We start from the raw sequence: 20,229 nt of genomic DNA on the forward strand, positions 1-20,229 counted from the left end.
TTTAAAGAAACTGACTTGCTATTTTTCATAGCAACTCTGCCACTTTAGATTTCTACCAGCAGTGTGTGAAGGATTGACTTTCTTCATATTCTCACCAGCATTTGGTGTTGTCACTGTTTTTAATTTTAGCTGTTCTAATAGATGTGTAGTGATGTCTCATTGTGGTCTTAATTAGCATTTCCCTAACGACTATTGATATTGAACACCTTCTTCCATGCTTATATGCCATTCCATGGATGGCATCCTCTTCAGCAAAATTCTTTTGCCCACTTTCTAATTAGTTTTTTTTTCCTGTGGTGTTTTGTGAGTTTGTTATAAATTCTCAATCCAAGTCATTTATCAGATATTTGCTTTGCAAATATTTTCTCCCAGTCTGTAACTTATCTTTCCATTCTGTTTTAATGGGTCTTCACAAACAAAAGTGTTCAATTTTCATGAAGTACAGTTTATCTTTTTTTTTTCTTTTGTGGACATCTTTTGGTGTCATGTTTAGAAACTCTTCACCTAGGCTGAGATCCCAAGGATTTTCTCCTATGTTTTTAAGAAGTGTTATAATTTTATGTTTTTATTTAAATCTACTGTCTATTTTGAATTAAGTTCTGTGGAAGTTGTGAGGCTTAGGTTGAGATTCATTTTTCTGCCCATGAGTATCATATTGCTCCATCAGTTTATTGAAAAGGCTGTTCTTCCTCCACTGAATTGCTTTTTTCCTTTCTCCAAAACAAACAAACAAACAAACAAACAAACAAACAAACAAACAAACAGTATCTGTGTATCTGTTTCTGGATTCTTTTCATCTATGTGTCTATGCTTTTGCTAATTCCACAGTCCTGATACTGTAGCTTATTATAATAAGTCTTAAAATCAGGTAGACTGATAATTCCTACCACTTTATTCTATTTTTCAGAAATGTTATAGATATTTTACTTCCTTTGACTTTCCATATAAACTTTAGAATAATCTTGTGTATATCTACAGTCTTGCTAGGGTTTGATAGGAATTATGTTGTGTGAGTACGACAGTTTACAGAAAATTGATGTCTTCTGTGTTGTCTTCTAATTCATGTCATGTTATGTCTTTCCATGTATTTAGATCTTCTTTGATTTCACTAGCACTTTATAATTTATAACCTAGCAGTACTGTATTTATTTTATTAGATGTATACCTAGGTATTACCTTTTTTTTGAGGGGTTTGAACTGTTGTTGTATTTTTAATTTTGCTCTTCATGTGTTCATTGCTAGCATATAAAAATGCAATTGATTTTTTAATGTTTATATTGCACTATGTGACATTTCTGAGCTCACACCTAAATTAATGAACTTTTTAATAGATTTTTGGCTTTCTCTACATAAACAATCAAGTCATCTTCAATTAGAAATTATTTCTTCTTTTCTAATCATATGTCTTTATTTCCTTTATTCAACTGTATCCTGTTGGCTACAACTTCCAATTCTTTGTTGAATAGCAGTAATGAGACTGGATAACCTCGTTTTATTCCTAAACATGGAGAAAAAGCATTAAGTGGTTTACTACTAGCTATAGTTTATTTGTAGTTTTTTTAATCAAGTTCAAAAAGTCTTTCTATTCCTAGTTTTCTAAGAATTGTTATCATGAATGGATGTTGAGATTTGCCAAATACTTTTTCTGCATCCATTGATAAGATCATGTAATTTTTCTTTCTTAACCTCTTACTACAGCAGGTTATATTTCTTAGATTTGGAAGATTGTTTTAGCCTTGCATCCCTAGAATAAATCCAGTTAGTTATGGTTTACTAGTTTATGTTTTTCTGAATTGTATTTGCTAATGTTTTGTTAAGATTATTTTTTAATGTCTATGGGGTGACTGGGTAGCTCAGTCAGTGAAGAGACTGACTCTTGGTTTTGGCTTAGGTCATGATCTCAGGGTTCATTGGTTAAGCCCTACAACAGGCTCTGCAATCACAGTATGGAGCCTGCTTAGGATTATCTCTCTCCCTGTATTCTGCCCCTCCCCTGCTCATATGGTCTCTCTCTCTAAATAAATAAATAAATAAACTTTAAAAAAAATTTTAAAAGAAATTTCTTGTCTCTATATATAAGGAATATTGATCTGTTTCTTCACTCACTCCCTCACTCCCTCCTGTATTCCTTCTTTCCTTCTTTCTTTCCTTCCTTCCTCCCTTCCTTCCTTCCTTTTCTCTCTTTCTTTTTACCATCTTACCATCTGAATTTTATATGAGGGCAATATTAACTGCATCAAATGAGTTGAAAAAGTCTTCCCTCTTCTATTTTTTACATGAGCTTGTTTAAAATTAGTTCTTGTTATTTTTGTTAGTTCTTCTTAAAACATGTAGTATGCTTTTCCAATGAAACTATTTGAGCTTGAGATTTCTTTTTCAGAAGAATTTAATTTCTTTTTTTAATTTTTTTAAATGTTTATTTTTTGAGAGAGAGAGAGAGAGAGCACAAGAGGGGGAGAGGCAGAGAGAGAGGGAGAATCTGTAGCAGGCTCCAGGCTCTGAGCTATCAGCACAGAGCCTAACGTGGGGGCTCAAACCCACAAACTGTGAGATCATGACCTGAACCAAAGTTGGACGCTTAACCAACGGAGCCACTCAGGTGCCCCTTTAATTTCTTAATATAAGCAGCTCCATAACTATTATCTATTTCATATTGGCTGGATGGTGCTAATTTGTGCTTTCAATAATTGGTCCATTTCATCTATGTTGTCAGATTAATTTGTGTAGAGTTATTTTTTATTTGTTCCCTAATTATCCCTTTTGATGCCAGTAACGACTCTAGAGATATCTCTTATTTCATTCATGACATTGGTATCTTCTCTCCTTTTTTCTAATCTGTTACACCAGAGATTCATCATTTTTAGTGATCTTTTCCAAGAACCAAATGTCGTTATATTGATTTTCTTCGTTGTTTCTCGGTTTTCTCACATAATTAATTTCTGCTAGTTTTGTTTGTTTATTATTTTGTTTCTTCTGCATACTTTGAGCTTATTTTTGTTCCTCTTTTTCTAGTTTCTTGATATGAAAGCTTAGATTATTGATTTGAGATTTTTAATTTTTGCTAATATAGGCCTTTAGTGATATGCGTGTCCCTTCACCACTACTTTAGCTGCATCCCACATATATTGATAGGTTAATTTTATTTTCATTCTGTTGAATGTATCCTTTTCCATTTCCTTTAATATTTTCTTTTTGACTTCTAGATCACTTAGAAATATAGTGTTTAGTTTCCAAGTATTTGTAGGTTGTCCTATTATTCCTCTATTACTGACTTTCTACTCTGATGCTATTGTGGTGAGAGAATACACTGCATGTGATTTAAATTCTTTTTAATATTTTGAGTTTGTTTCATGATTAAGATATGGCCTATTTTGATAAATGTTCTGTGGACATAATATGTAATCTATTCTTATTATATGGTATAGCCTATAAATGTCTATCAGATCCTGTTGGTTAAAGACAATGTTCAGTTCTTTTATATTTGGCTAATTTATGTCTAGTTGTCTATCCACTTGAGAGATGGGGGTGGGAAACTTAACTATAATTGTGTGTTGATCTATTTCTTCTTCAGTCTAGCAGTTTCACCTCACATATTTTGCAGCTCTGTTGTTTAATGCATGCACATTTAGTATCGTGGATTGGCCCTTTTATCACTCTGCAGTGACCCACTCCGTTCCTTGTAATTTTCTTTGCTGGGAAGTCTACTTAGTCTGATATATCAATACAGCCACTCCTGTTTTCCTTTGGTTATTTGCATATTCTTTCTAAATACTTTAACTTCCAAACTCTATCATTATACAGATATTCCCCACTTTTTTGAAAGTTTGCATTATGCCACTTCACATTTATGAAAGATCTACATTAGTACCTCTTTCCATTAATCTAAAATAATCCAGAAAGGATTTTTACTTTTATGAAAAAAGGCAAAAAGAGCACTTAGTGTTTCTTTTGCAGTAAGTCATTAGAGAGGCAGCACCAACCAGTCGCAGCCAGAGTGGCACCACCTAGCTCCTTCCCCAGGAACTATGCTCAGCATCTCAGAATCAAGCCTCCCTAGAATTTGAATTGTATCTGTGAGCATCTGTGCCTTATCTGGATTTGTTTTGTGCATCCATCAGCAAGATATGTCCTAAGGTATCAGAAAAGCCTAAGAGAGGTTATTTTGACATCTGGGAATGCTGGAAATTTTTTTCCATATAAATTAATGATAACTGCTTCTTTACTTGATACCATTTCATACCATATGAAAGGTTTCCTAAGAACGCTCTGCTTACAGATAGTTGAGGGAAACCTGTATTTTAAGTGAGGTTCTTATAGATAGCATACAGTTGTATCATATTTTTAAATTTACTTTCAATCTTTATCTTTTAATTATTCTAATTAGACTATTTACATATAATGTAATTATTGATATATTTAGGCTTATGACTGTCATTTTATTTTTTGTTCTTTGTTTTGTTTTTCATTTCTGTGTTTTCTTTTTCTTCTCTTGCTGTAGGTTACATAAACATTGTTTAGAATTCCATTTTAACTTATCTGTGATGTCTGTACGTGTATCCCTTTGTATAGAATTTTTAATTATTTGCTTTAGGTTTTATATTGTATCCACATAACTTATAACAGTCTACGGGTGTCATCTTTTGACCAGTTTGAGGAGTGTACAAAAACTTTTCTCTCCTTACATTATTCTACCTTAACTCAATTTATAACATAATTATCTTAAATAATTCCTGTTGAGAGCTAAAATAGACCATTTTATAATTTTTGCTTTAATCGTCAGATATAATTTAGAAAACTTAATAGGAAATGAGAAGTCTGTTGTATTTACCTATAATTTTACTTTCTGTTGTTTTTTTCTTTCTTTTTGTTGTTTCAGAATTTGTTCTTTTGTCATTTCTTTTCTGTTTAGATTACTTCTTTAAGCATTCTTTTAGGGCAAATCATCTGGCAACAATTCTTATTTGTTTTTTGTTTCTCTTTTGTTTATTTTGCTTTATTTTCAGTCATCTGAGACTGTCTTGATTTCCTTTTTATTTCTGAAGGATATTACTCTTGGATGTATATTCTGGAATGAAGTTCCCTTATTTCAGCCCTTTAAAATCATGCTATCTCCTTTTGGCCTCCACAAATTCTTATCAGGAATTCACTTGCATTGGAAAACTTTGCCCATATAGGTAATGTGTTGTTTCTCTCTGTCTGCTTTCAAAATTTTTCTTTTCTTTTCATTTTCAGAAGTTCACTACATGTCTGGGCATGAATTTCTTTGGGACTACCATGTTTGGGATTGGCTCCGTTTCTTAAATTCCTAAATGTATGTCTTTTGCTAATTTGGGGAAGTTTTCAACTTTTATTTCTTTGAATATGTTTTCCAACTCTTCTTTTTTCTCCTTTTCCTGGAACTCTGATAACATTCATGTTAGATCTCTTGTAATCGTCTCACAGATCTCCGGGTCCCTCCTTTTGCATTATTCTTCCAGATTATATTCTTTCTGTTCAAAATGCGTAATTTTTGTTGTTCTCCCTTCAGGATTCTTTACATTTTCCATTTCTTTGCTTAGGATTTCTTTTAAATTTTTTTTTTTCAACCTTTATTTATTTTTGGGACAGAGAGAGACAGAGCATGAACGGGGGAGGGGCAGAGAGAGAGGGAGACACAGAATCGGAAACAGGCTCCAGGCTCTGAGCCATCAGCCCAGAGCCTGACGCGGGGCTCGAACTCACAGACCACGAGATCGTGACCTGGCTGAAGTCGGACGCTTAACCGACTGCGCCACCCAGGCGCCCCTAGATTTCTTTTAAAAAATATACCAAATGTGTTCATAATCATGGAAGTAGTTTTATGACGACTGATTTAAAATCCTTGTTAGATATTCTAACAGTTGTATCACCTAAGTGTTGGCATCTGTTGATTGCCTTTTCTTATTCAAATTGAGATCTTCCTGGCTCTTTGTTAATTCAAGAGATATTTTAATTAAGTCTTAGATATTTTGGGAACTATGCATGAGACTTTTGACCTCATTAAAATCTTGTTTTAGCTAGCCTTCTTTGCTACTAATGTGGCAGGGGAAGGTAACGTGCTGCTCATTTCTGCCAGGTTGCAGTGAAAGTCCAGATTCCCCACTTCTCTGGCTCTAGAGGAGGTAGCTTCTCTTTACTACTGAGTAGTGATAAAGTGACTATCTAGTAGGCCCACTCTGATACCACCTCAGTCAAGAGTAAGGAGGGGTACGCTGTTACCCTCAGTCAAGGATAGAAGTGCAGGATTCCCACATGGTCTCCACTGATGCCAAAGTAGAAAAAGACACACCAGTTATCACTCATTCTGCAAGGATAAGAGTCTTAGCTCACCACTCAGATTTCTTTGAGCCATCCTAATTGACAGAAGGGTTGGGTAAAAAAAAACATGTTTTTTGATGTTTATTTTATTTTTGGAAAAGAGAGAGTCAAAGCTCCAGTGGGGGAGGGGCAGAGAGAGAGGAAGACATAGAATCTGAGCCAGGCTCCAGGTTCTGAGCTGTCAGCACAAAGCCTGATGTAGAGCTTGAACTCATGAACTGCAAGATCATGACCTGAGCCGAAGCCAAATGCTTAATCAACTGTGCCACCCACTCATTTTTTTAATGAGAAGTAAGCTTTTATTTTCTTGGTTCACAAATAAGTTTGGCTAAATTGGTTGCTTTATGATGATTAGTGAAAGAGACTAAATTCCATATCCTTTTCTGATTTCTGCAACCTTGGCTGGGCTGTGGCAGCAGCAGGTGCAGCAGTGGTGTTAGTGGCCATGGGGTGGCAGCCACAAATACAGATGAATCAGCCAAGAAGGCCTTGACCTTTTCAGCAGTTGGGAAGGTGTAATCAGTCTCCACAGACAAAGCCAGGATCCACTTGTATCCATTGATGGTAGAATGGGGCACTGATGCAACAGTCAGATACCCTATCCGGAGACATATACTGGCAACACTGTGGACACCTTCCAGGAAGCAAGAATGCAGAGTTTCTTCTGTGATGTCAAGCATTTCAGGGTTGTAGAGACTATCATTGTCAAACATGTGCTGGATGACTATCTAAAAAGAGAAGGAGGAGATGTTCAGCATGTTGAGCAGTATGGCTTCGCTGGCTCCCACTTTGTCTCCGTCTTAAATAGCTGCACATCATCAGGATTTCAGTGGTGCCCCTAGAGATTTTAGTGGTGATGCCTAAAGCCTGGAAGAAGGAGGTCTTCTTGGGCCCCAGAACAGTGTTCTGGACTGGCACAGTGACTTCACATAAGATTATGGCACCAGCACAGCCATAGCTGGTACCTTATAAGCCAGCATCATGTCCCTGATCTCAGTGAGGTCTTCCTTGGAGAACACAAAAGCCACATTCCCCCAAAGGTGAGGCGATAGTTTTTCCAGAGCAGGGTTGTTCTCCAGATGCTTTCACATAGCCTGTGTATCAGTATTCTTGCCCATCAGCAACACAGCCTTCCTACAGAGGGACATGGGGATCTGCTGCATCTGCTTGGAACCCACATTTCCTGCTCCCACAGTGAAGCATTTTGGATATTCATCCAAAAGTTGGATGATTGTAAGGAAGTAGTTGGACTTCCAGGTCACCCCATCTTCCCTGGGCCCCATTGCAGCTTATCAGGAATTGCCTCACAAGGTTTAAAGATGATGTCACTCATAAGGAGGCCTGGAGAGAGGAAGGGCCAATTTTTACAACCAGTGGAGAGTGGAAGTCTAGGTTACACCCTAGGCATTTGCTGGTGTGAATGGAGGTGGAGACAAAAGTTTTTCTGTGATGTTTGGATAGAGTAAAGTAGCTGTTTGCTAAACTTTTCTAAAGTTTTGTTTTTTGGTTTTTTTTGTTTGTTTGTTTTGTTTTGTTTTGTTTTGTTTTGTTTAATCTTGTTAGACTGCCTCTTGTCCTTTAACTAAACAGGAGGCTTTTGTTAGGGCTTTTATTGTCTGGGCCCATTGGTGTTTACAAGTTACTGGCTTTTATAACACCAAATCTGCAATTTATAAAGAAAAAAGAAAACCCACAGGCTTGGTATTGTGTTATTTCCTGGATGCCAAAGTCCCTTGCCGGTCTGCCCTTTTCTCTACAGTGTTTTGTCACTATAATTAGCTGAAAGAGTAGAGGATTACTTCTTCATTTTTTAGGAAAGAGAACTCTTTGCTTATTTGTTTTAGTTTTGCTACCAGTGTTTTAAGTGATTAATTTCTAAGTTGTCTAGATTACATCTCTAAGACTTTGGGTTGGCTCAGTCAGTTAAGCATCTGGTTCGCTAAACTCTTGGTTTCAGCTCAGGTCATGATACCATGGTTTTGTGAGTCCGAGCCCCACATCGTTCTCTGCACTGGCAGCACGGATTCTGTCTTTCCTTCTCTCTCTGCCCCTCCCCTACTCATGCTGTCTCTGTTTCTTTCAGAATAAATAAATAAGCAAAAATATTTATAAATTCTCAGATTTCTGACAATGTACTTTTGGTGCCACAACTTACATATTACATAAGGATAAATATGTGTGTGTGTGTGTGTGTGTGTGTGTGTGTGTGTCTGTTTCTCTCTCTAAAAATACTCAAATTTTGTTTGTTTTCTTTACCCTTGACATTTACGACTTCTACGGGGATAATCACAAAGTTGAGGTGTTCTCTTTATTTATGTTACATGATAGATTTTAAGCCATCTTGATCTCCAGTTTCAAGTGTTTCTTCACCCCAGAAAAATTCATTTTATTACTTCTTGATCATTGATTTTCATCTTGTTCTTGACTGCACTCTAGACTGCAAATTGTATTTTAGCGTAATTTCCATGTTCCTTCCTCACTCTCATTATTTGTGTTCTTTTTTTTTCTTTTGCTTAAGTATTTTGTGAAAGATTTCTTAAAATTGACATCTAATTTACTCATGGGGGTTTCTACAATATCCAATATTGTGTACATTCCTCCATTACAGTTTTTTACATCAGTTATCATGTTTTTCATCCAAGGTAAAGCATTTGTTTCTGTGAACAGCTGGCATAAGAATTCCTCTTAGAGAGAAAACTCTATTGAAAAAGATTTTGCCTGTGTGTGAGAAGCTAAGGGAATGCTCAGGAAACAAAGATGATTGCTGAGTTGTAATTTGCTAGAGGAGAGGTGGAGCGAATCAAGGAGATTCTGGATAGATCTGAGGCACTCACGATGACCTTTTGGTGGGGCTCCAGCATACTTTCAGCATATGGAAGTTTGGTTAATCATTTTGATTAATTTTTTGGTTTGTTTGAAAATGAAAGCACTAAGTATCGTGTTTTATGTCAGGGCCAATGTGTTTAGACCAGTAAATAAATAAATAATGTAACAGAGAAAACAAGGAGAACATTGTCTCCTTAGCATTGGCATAGATACTTTCGAAACCCTTGGACTCCCAAGAACTATGGAATTGGTGGGGAGGAGAGTACAATCAGGCACAGAAGAAATTCCAGGCAATCTTTCAAAGACTTAAAATCCAGAGATGGAACAATACAAAGGAAGACCAAATGCAAATAGAGAGAAGATGATCATGTGCAAGTCAAAGAGAAAGGCCCGAAGAGAGACAACTTTGCCAACACCTGATCTTGACTTCTAGTTATCGAGAATTGTGAGAAAACAAATTTCTGTTTAAGCCACTTCTTAGCCCCCACATCCCCTCCAAAATAAGGTAATGAGGGTGTTCCCATCTAAGATGCGGTAATGATTTTTTGTTTTTCTCTTGTTCTCAATTATTTCTCCTCCTTAGAGTTGCCCATTTACTTTCAGCTTCAGTGACATTTTTTTCCTTGTTAACTCACTGTGCTTATGCTTCATTGAAATTGCAGAAGGGTTGGGGCACCTGGGTGGCTCAGTCAGTTAAGCATCCGACTTCAGCTCAGGTCATGATCTCGCAGTTTGTGAGTTTGAGCCCTGCGTTAGGCTCTGTGCTGACAGCTCAGGGCCTGGAGCCTGCTTCAAATTCTGTGTCTCCCTCTCCCTCTGCCCCTCCCCTGATCACGCTCTTACTCTCTCTGTCTTTCAATAATAAATAAATGTTAATAATAATACTAATAAAGAAATTGCAGAAGGGTCATTTCAGAGAGTGGGTTTGTTTTGGTTTGAATCAGGTACACCCAAAGGGAGTAGGAGGCAGAATATTTATATTCACTCTAATATTCTTTTCCAGTTCAGAAGCCCTCAAATCTGAAGACTGAAGGAGATAGCTAGATAACCATGGAGTCATAGCAGCAAGCATGGAACGCTTGGTTGATTACAGCATTGCTCCTGTTCTCTCAGAGGCTCATTTAACCTTACTTATTAGAAAAACAAACAAGAAACCAAACCTTTTGCCTTGGAAGTCCAGCTGCCCTAAGTATAAGCAAGGAGCAGTAGATGCCAGCACAGGTTCCCCACTCTCTGTCATCTCAGGCATCTGTGACCTTTTCCAAGGTCATAGTTGAATCAAGATTTATACCGCCCATCAGTCCCAGCAACCTCTCATCTCTGATGCCGGACTTGTTTTAAATTAATTTAATTATGCCTCCAAACCCCCATTCTACAAGGCTGGTGGAAAATTTAATCTCAGAAATTCTCATACTCTGACAACTACCAGGCACCCAAATATGACCTAAGAGAGACAAACTCTTCCCAGGTTTTTAGTGCTATGATGTTGAGGAATTTGCCAACAAGATACCATGTACCCATACAGCCATTAGCAGTGAAAGAGTACAGTGGATGAGTGCAGACAATGGAGCCAAATAGTTCTGAGTAAAATATTATCTCTCCTATTAGTTGTGTGGTATTGTATATTATCTAACTTCTCCATGTCTCTGTTTTTCATCTGTAAAATGTAAATTCTAAGATGTGACCTCAGAAGATTTTTATGAGGATTAAATACATAAATAGGGGTGAAGTTCTCCAAACAGTCCCTCACACACAGCAAGCTCTAGACCTCTGTTGGATATTGTGTTCCCCTGAGTCCTTGCCTTCTATTTGGAGTGCTATGGTTTCCCAAAGGACACAGATTACTCAGCCCCCTTCTTAATCTCAGTCCTGCCCATGTATGTTTAGTTGCTTCTTCATTCTCCCTTTCCCATCATTTCCCTCAAAATCCTAGGAATCCTCTTTGCTAAGCTTAAAATTGCACAAAAAGAGAAGAAGCATTTTTAGCTTTTTTTCTGCTCATCCAAATCTGTGGCAAAAAATAAAAAACAAAAATTACAGCTACTTTCTGGAAACAGAGGGAGAAAGGTAACCCCATAGTCAACATATAATATTATCCTGCCAGGTATGAGCTAAGCCTTTGATCATTTATCGGAATGTTGGAGAGAACTAGAATTTAAATCTATGTGCTTAAGCCTTTTTCATTGTGAGAAAATTTCAGGTTTTTTAAAATCTAATTTCTGCTAGCTAGAATCCTATAGAATTTATAATTTCTTCAAAATTATGGATAAATTGTTTTTACTATGTGTACAATGAGATAATAGTAATAAAATTATAGTAATACAGAATAGAAAGGGGGCATATTCCTTTGTCTGCTACCTTATGGAAATAGACAAAGCATATAATCTACTTATAGAAAACTAAACAAAGCATACATCAAGCTTTTTACTTTGGATTTACTCATTCACTATTAAATGTGTCTATAATTTCATATTACTTGTCATTTTCTCTTAATAGCACTTACATTACTATAGTTATATAAAGTTTGACATTCTGGCTTACTTCATGGATTTCAGGCTGAAATGGTACTTAGAATTGATTTTCTAAGAAATATGGTTCGGTGACATAGAAATTGATCATTTTTATTCCAGTAGATAAGACTCTATAATAATTATCTTTATTAGGTATCAATATTTTCTATCTATGCTTTACAAGTATATAAATCTGATTTTCTATCCATATTCTCTCTTGTATTTAATCCATATAAATACATATATATACATATGCACACTTTTTTTTGTTCATGATTTTATTTTGCAAATGATTACATACATGTATATTTTATATATTCATAAAAATAATTAGGAATGAATAAGTCATGGGAATAAAAGGCATACCATATGGAATATGGACAATGACATTATAATGGCATTGTATGGTGACAAATGGTAGATACACTTATGGTGAGCAGATCATAATTATACTGAAGTTGATTCACTGTGTTGTAGACATATTACCACTATAACATTGTGTGTCAACTATACTCAAATAAAAACATTTTTTAACATATATATATATATATATATATATATACACATACACAATTTTAAGGAATATGAATAATAAACAAATACATAAATAAAGAAATAAAATATATACAAAGAAAGATATGTATATATACATTTATATATTAATTTGTATATTTACATAACATTTATAGAATATTTCAGCAATTTTCAAAAAATATATTTGCATATCTAATGATAATTGTTTCTGATGCCCTAGAGTAGCCAAATTTCAAAAGAAAATAGTCTCCAAAGTTAAAATAATTTACCAATAACATATTGATATAGTTAATACAATTAATATTATATATCATAATGTTGTATTAATTTATACTAATATGTTAATTCATATTAATATAATGCACATTGTGTCTGCGTATAAATTCAATTATTGATATAAATTACAAAGTATGTTAATTTGTAATAATATAAAAAATATCATATTAAAATGACCACCTGCCTTTAAGTGCTAAATTTAAAAGCACAATTTCAAAATATTAATTAATTTCAATTTTTGTGGGCAGCATTCTTAATTGCAGATGTAAACCTAATAGTTTTTCTTTAAAATTGCCCATGAACATATTTTTGGAAGAATGCCTCATTCTGACATTTTTGTGTTGCTCAAAATTTTCTCTCTAACCTCTTCACCATCACAAAATGTTGGCAGGGTAACAAGAGCCTGGGAGATGATATGAGCACGTAAGTTATGAAAAATCAGAACCCACTTAGATTTATAGGTGGTCCATAACTTTCAGGAAAAGTATCTTCAAAACACCCATGAATTCTGCAAAGTAATTCTATTCTGAGTGTTATATATGAAGAATAAATAGACCTATTATTCTTAAAATACCTGTTCTAAAGATACCATTGCTAGCACCTAGAAAACAAGGGTTTTTCAGGTCTCTAAACAAAAAGAAAAAGGAAGTGCTTTAACAAGTCATATAGTGGTGTGATTTTGTGATCTTTCAACTCACCTACATCAAGTTTTAGTGAATAAAAGTTGTAGCTACTCAATTGTGTACATTGCATGTTTCCCACTCCTTGCTAAGTTATATTTTATTTTAATTTCATATACCATTAATAATTAATTTAAAACTATTAATTTGAAATGAATTATCAAGTAATTATATTATTAAAAACAATGCATGACATGCTTCTGCACTTCTGTTAATCAAAATGTTATGTGCACACCAATTAATGTCATTTTTAAAAATCTCCTATTAGAAGGATAAGTTTATTTGGAAAATGAAGTAAAAATTGCATTGATTAACGTGGTGAAAATATAATTTTAAAAATAATTTTGGCTTAGTACTATTTCATCGTGTATACACACACACACACACACACAGATACACACACACATATATGGTGTGTGTGTACACACCATATCTTTTTTAAGATCTCCACATCTTTTTTATCCATTCATCAGTCAATGGACATTTGGGCTCTTTCCATAACTGGCTATTGTTGATAGTGCTGCTATAAACTTCGGGGTGCGTGTGTCCCCTTGAACAAGTATTTTTGTATTCTTTAGGCAAATAGCTAGTAGTGCAATTGATGAATTATACGGTAGCTCTGTTTTTAACTTTTTGAGTAAACTTCATACTCTTTTTCAGAGTGACTGCCCACATTTACATTCCTACCAACAGTGTAAGAGGGTTCCCCTTTCTTCACTTCCTTGCCAACAAACCTGTTGTTTCCTGTGTTGTTAATCTGACATGTGTAGGATAATATCTCATTGTAGTTTTGATTTGTATTGCCCTGACGATAAGTGATGTCGAGCATATTTTCCTATGTCTGTTTGCCATCTCTGTGTCTTCTTTGGAAAAATGTCTATTTATGTCTTCTGCCCATTTTTAACTGTATTGTTAGTTTTTTTTTGAATATTATTCAGCTCTCAAAAAGAATGAAATCTTGCCATTTACAAGGATGTAGATTGAGCTAGAGAGTATTATGCTAAGCATAATAACTCAGAAAAAGACAAATACCATATGATTTCACTCATACAAGGAATTTAAAAAACAAAATATATGACTATAGGGGAAGGGGGAAAAAGAGAGAGGGAAGCCAACCACAAGAGACTTTACTATAGAGAACAAACTGAAGTTGATGGTAGGAAGTTGTTGGGAGATAGTCTACATGGATGATGGGTATTAAGGAGGGCACATGTTTTGGTGAGCACTGAGTATTACATGTAAGTGATGAACCACTAAATTCTACACCTGAATCCAGTTTTAGCGTATATGTTAACTAATTAGAATTTATATTAAAACTTGAAGAAAAGGGGCATCTGGGTGGCTCAGTTAGTTAAGCATTGACTCTTGGTTTTGGTGCAGGTCATGATCTAATGGTTTCATGAATTCAAGCCCACATCGGGCTCTATGCTGTCAGCACAGACCTTGCTTGAGATTCTCTCTCTCTCCCTGTCTCTCTGCCCCTCCCCCATTCACATTGTCTCTGTCTCTCTCAAAATAAATAAATAAACTTAAAATTGTTTAAATGAAAAAATTATTTGGTATATGTTTTATTCTTACATTTTAACTATAATATTGGCTTCTTATTTATTTCTTTATCAATCTAAACTCAAATAATATTAATGTCAACTTCATACAGTATACATAAGCATATATAACACTATACTTATATTTCCTTCCTCTTCTCTTTTATATTATTGTTGTCATATATTTTATTTTTACATAGGCAATAAACCTACAATGCAGTGCTATTAATTTTGCTTGGACAGTCAAATATATTTAGAACAATTTAAAATAAGAACAAATATATCTTCTCTTTCTTTTTTGAGACCATTTCTGGAACTCTGTATTTCAGATTTCTCTCTGATATTATGTTCCTTCTGTCTAAGTGCAGATATGCTGGTAATGAATTTTCTTAGCACTGGTTTGTCTAAAAAATACTTAATGTAAAAATTTATTTTTTCTGGGTGTAATATCCTAGTTTGACTTTTTGCTTGCTTGTGGAATTACTTTAATGATGTCTGTTTTTGTCTTCTGGTTTGCATACTTTCTGACTCTAATTCTTGCCTTTGATTTTTAATCAGTATATGATCTATCTTTCTTTCTTACTTCCTTCTTTCCTTCCTTTCTTCCTTTTTTAAATGACTTCCTACAAGATTAACTGTTTATCTTTGATTTTAAGTGGTTTGAATATAATGTGTCTAGCAGTATTTTATTTTTTGTATTTATTCTGCTTGGATCTCTCTGCATACTGTTTACCCTCTTCCAGCAGTAGATTGCTATTGCTTGGTACTTGGTACTTGCTATGGCTTTGGGGGGAGGAGAGATCTCTATTTTCATGATCGAGATTCAGTGTTAGGCAGATACTCTCTGCCTATGGCTTTGAAGTGGTGCTTTTTGGCTACGTGTCCCCCCAGTAGCAGATAAACTCTGTCTTGTTTCTTTGGTATTTTTTTAAGTTTATTTTGAGAGAGAGATAGAAAGTGAGCAGAGGAGGAGCAGAGAGAGAGGGAGATAGAATCTCAAGCAGGCTCTGTGATGTCAGTGCCAAGCCTGATGCAGGGTTTGAACTCACAAACCATGAGATTATGACCTTAGCCAAAATCAAGAATTGGACACTTAACTGAGTCACCCAGGTGCCCCTCTTTGGTACTTTTGAGGGAGGAGAATGTCCTGCTTTCCTCCAAAGTTAGGAGACTGCTGATGGTTTTGGTACAATTTCTGGACCCAAAAATGTCCCAGCCCCAGTAGTAGGGTTATTTTTTCTTTTAGTCTGCACTGGGTCACAATGGTACTTACCTGTGGTCTGGGGCAGCGGGATCTCCCCTCTTCCCCGGGCAGCTTAGAACTTTTGTAGAGTAGAGGAGAAGGGTCTCAGTCAAGTCTGTGCCTTTCCTGTCATAGCAGTGGTCTCCTCCTCCATTTTTACCTCACTAAATATGGCTGTCTCCAGTCTCCTATTATGTTCTCCATCTCATTCATGAATGCTGTGAGGAGGTGCATAGAGAAGAGCCCCAGAGTGGGTATGAACTCCTCTGTGTCTACTATTCCCAGTTACTCTATACTCTCGTTGTGGCTCATGGTCACCCTTCAAAAGTATATTAAAATTGGGAGCTGAATTTTTCTTACCTGCTAATACAGCATTCTGTGCCTTTTCCTCTTCAATAAGTTAGCCAGTGTTTTCAAAGAATTTCCATTGGGTTGTGGTGAGGAGATTCTTGGATTTCTGTATTTCTTGGGTTGTGGCCTTGTGACTTCAGCAATCTAGGTTTACGAAAGTTTTATTTTTTGTAGTCTGATTTTTTGTTCTTGTTGTTGCTGTTATATTGGGAGTTAGGTTTTTAAGAAATTTATGTATCTTTGGTAGAAGCAGAACTCCTGAATTAGCACTAAACAACAAGAACAAAAGCTTCCCAGGTATATAAAATATACAACTACAGTTGAGAGCCTCAGAAATTGAACACCATGCATGGCCTCTAATGCTGTGGTTTTTGATCCTGAGTACTGATAAGAATCACTAGAGGACACTTTTAAACAATACTGATGCCCCAAGTCCTAGCCTCCAGAGATTCTTGATTAATTGGTCTCATCAAACCTTCAGCCATGGGTATTTATTAAAATCTACCTAGTAGATTCTGATTTACAGGTAAGGTTATGATCGCTGTTCTAAACAGTCTAATGGTACTTTAAGTGTGTAAAGTGACAAATTTCAGCACATGAACCATGATTTTCTTAAATCTATTATAACCACAAATTTAGATCACATCTTTTGTACATTTGTAGAAACATATTCTACCTGAGGCCACATCCAAACTATAGTCGTAGATTAAGTGAAGTCATTATAGTGATTTGGTTTTGTGAGCTCAGAAGAGAAGTGTCTTTTCCAAGGAATTAAATTACCCCCATTGGAGTCCTCTAATATCATGGTTGGGTAGGCCATCACCTGAGGTTCCTCTGAATAGTCTGCATAGAATGTTAGAAATATGGAAACAAGGACATGTATGTTCTTTTTTTAAAGTTTATTTATTGATTTTTGAGAGAGACAGACAGACAGAGTAAGAGTGAGGGAGGAGAAGAGAGAGAGAGGAGAGAGAGGATCCCAAGCAGGCTCTCTGCTGTCAGCACTGAGGGCTACGCAGGACTCAAACTCACAAACTGTGAGAGATCAGGACCTGAGCTGAAATCAGGAGTCAGACACTTAACCAACTAAGCCACCCAGGCGCCCATATGTTCCTTATATGATCTGGTTTTTCATGACCCAGTTCAATAGATGTGGCTATTAGATTGTCAGATACATCATGTACTTTATAGTTGACACATACTTGCTACTCAGAATATAGTCTTAATTAAAGAAGTCAAATAGTTATCAGGCAAGTTTCAAGAGCTCTTCTCTGGAGTTTTGACTTACAAAAGAACACTTTTAATAAAATATTCTTGATTGTTAAGCAATCAAATTTATTAGTGAACAAACGTTGAAATTTTGCAAAGTTTAGAAAATTTGAGATATTGAAAGCTTGATAGAATTTGTAATATATACTATTAAAAGACAAAAATATTACATTAAAATATATATAGAAATACCAAAATAATAAGTAAGAATAGGTACAAGAGTGATTCCAAAATACTGCAGGATTTGTATTATAAAGAGAAGAATTAAGAAATGTCAACTCTGAATTTTATAGAGGTAACTTCAAGCTTTTCTGTTATAACTCAGCTGGGAATGGGAAGGCCCCCTGAAGCCCAGTTATAAGTTGCTTCGAAAAGTAGCTAAAAACCAGTCTATCACTTAGGACTATGCCAAGGAAGATTAAAGATTGGGCAGAAAGGAGAGCAAATTGTTAGGTTTTATACTTCTGAAACAATTTTTAGCAAGGGCCAAGCTTCCAAATACTTCCTAAACACTATTTTATTGCTACAAAAGGAGAAAGTTTAAGATACTAATTTGTCATAAGATTTTTGACCCCCAAAAGGTAATCTTCCCACCTATGATTCACCCTAGAAAACTCACACTCTCAAGAAATGCAATTTGTTTATCTATTTTATACATATTTAATTTTCTAAGAAATGTTTTATAGTTTCACCATACTTTCTAAAGTCAAATAATTGAGTTCATCATATTCATCTGACAGTCACTTCAGAACTTAAAGAAAAATTTTCATTCACCTGCAAACATGAGAAATAATCCAATTTTAAAATGTAAGTGGATTTCATGCCTTGAAGAAACATTTACATTAAGTACATCTTAATTTTTTCTATTAAATTTCCAATTTAGCAGTGGAAAAGACCCTAACATGTAATTATTGAATGTTTGTAACAGTATATTTATGTTGTCTTTTTTTTAATGTTTATTTATTTTTGAAAGAGAGAGAGAGAGAGAGAGAGAGAGAGCACCAGCAGGGGAGGGGCATAGAGAGGGAGACACAGAATCTGAAGCAAGCTCCAGGCTCTGAGCTGTCCACACAGAGCCTCACACAGGGCTCGAACCCACAAACCACAAGATCATGACTTGAAGTTGGATGCTTAACCAACTGAGTCACCCAGGTGCACCTTATGTTGCCTTTTATAAAACTTTAAGATTATGCCATATATGCCACTGGTAAAATAATAGAGAGAATTCAGAAATTTCCTCTCTTATGTTCAATCCATGCGCATAGAGTAACAGGTCAGATGAAAACAGATAGATAAAATCTTATGGCTATGGCTACACAATTATAGGCTTAGGTGCCTGGGGAAGGAGGACTCAGTCTTCTTTGTTCTAAAGATGCAAAAGAAAAACATGAGGCTCAAAAGGACAGTCCAGATAAACAGGACAATATTTGGAATCAATCTGTGAAGTCTCTAGAGTTACTCTGTGAGACCATACCTTTCATGACAGACATGGAACATTATGTATTAAGTAGAATTTAGGACTCAAATTCTGTACAGAGGCAGAAACACTAATGTTATATATGTAATAAATTCTTCCCCTTTAATATCAAATATTAAAAAAAATAAAGTATATGACTTGGGAAAATGTGTTAAGTTTGAGTAAAGACAGAGGTCAGATATGAAGTGCATTGGGCAATAATATCTAACATCACATTTGTAAGCAGAGTATATTTGATGGGTCTGGCTGCCTGAGTGTTTTGGTTTGTTTTCCGGTTAGTGTTTTGCCACTCAGTATGTGTCCTGCTGGGACATGCATGTTAGATAAAAGAAGTTGACCTGGAAGAGCACAAGGATTATTCTGTGGTTAATACATACATAATAACATTGCCTTGCTAAAATTTCTTTGAAAACTGTAAACAAAGGAATAATCTGAAGAAATGCAAAAGGTATATAAAAAGTAAATTTTTGAATTAAGCATTTAAAATGGCAGTTTACTAACCATAAATATATATATATATATATATATATATATATATATATATATTCAGAAAATAGGTTTCCATAGTTGGCAGGGCTGACTTACTAGCTTGCATCATGAAAAAGTCAAAATACCTAACTTTAGAATCATCACTTTGGTTGCATAATGCTCTATATTTCCATATAGATTTATTTTAGTACTTATAGGTTTATTTCAACCCTTATTCAATTGAATATCTTTCTCACTTTTCATATTACACTATCAGCTTGATAAAGACACCTGGCAGGACTTCTGCAACATAGCAGGCTCTCAATAATTATTCACTGAATGAATGAATCACGATGAATTTCTTCCTCTATTCATGATTTGACAAACTTTTCTATAAAGGACCATATAATAAATATTTTAAGCTTTGTGGGCTATAGAAGTTCTCTTTGTATATCATTCTTTGTTTGTAAGTTAAAATATAAAATATAAAAAAAAAAATTCTTAGCCTGAGGGTAGTTACAAAAAAGGACATGGCCAAATTTAGCCTTCAGACCATTGTTTGCAGATTCCTAATCTCTATATTAAATGGCTCTGGGGGTGCCTGGGTGGCTCAGTCGCTTAAACGTCTGACTCTTGGTTTTGGCTCAGGTCATGATCTCACAATTCATGGGATCCAGCCCCTAGTTCGGCTCCTCACCGCTAATGTGGAGCCTGC

General features: G+C 35.2%; 1 protein-coding gene and 1 pseudogene across 3 annotated transcripts in view; one reads left to right on the plus strand and one right to left on the minus strand.

Annotated features, from left to right (window-relative positions):
• Positions 1 to 20,229, plus strand: part of LRRTM4 (leucine rich repeat transmembrane neuronal 4) — a 719,346-nt gene that overhangs the window by 270,100 nt on the left and 429,017 nt on the right. The window lies entirely within an intron of this gene.
• On the minus strand, positions 6,688 to 7,619 carry LOC112869012 (putative ribosomal protein uL10-like pseudogene; annotated as a pseudogene).

Source organism: Puma concolor, chromosome A3 (assembly GCF_028749965.1).
Source record: "Puma concolor isolate L17-30 chromosome A3, mPumCon1.1.hap2, whole genome shotgun sequence".
Lineage (NCBI taxonomy): Eukaryota > Metazoa > Chordata > Mammalia > Carnivora > Felidae > Puma > Puma concolor.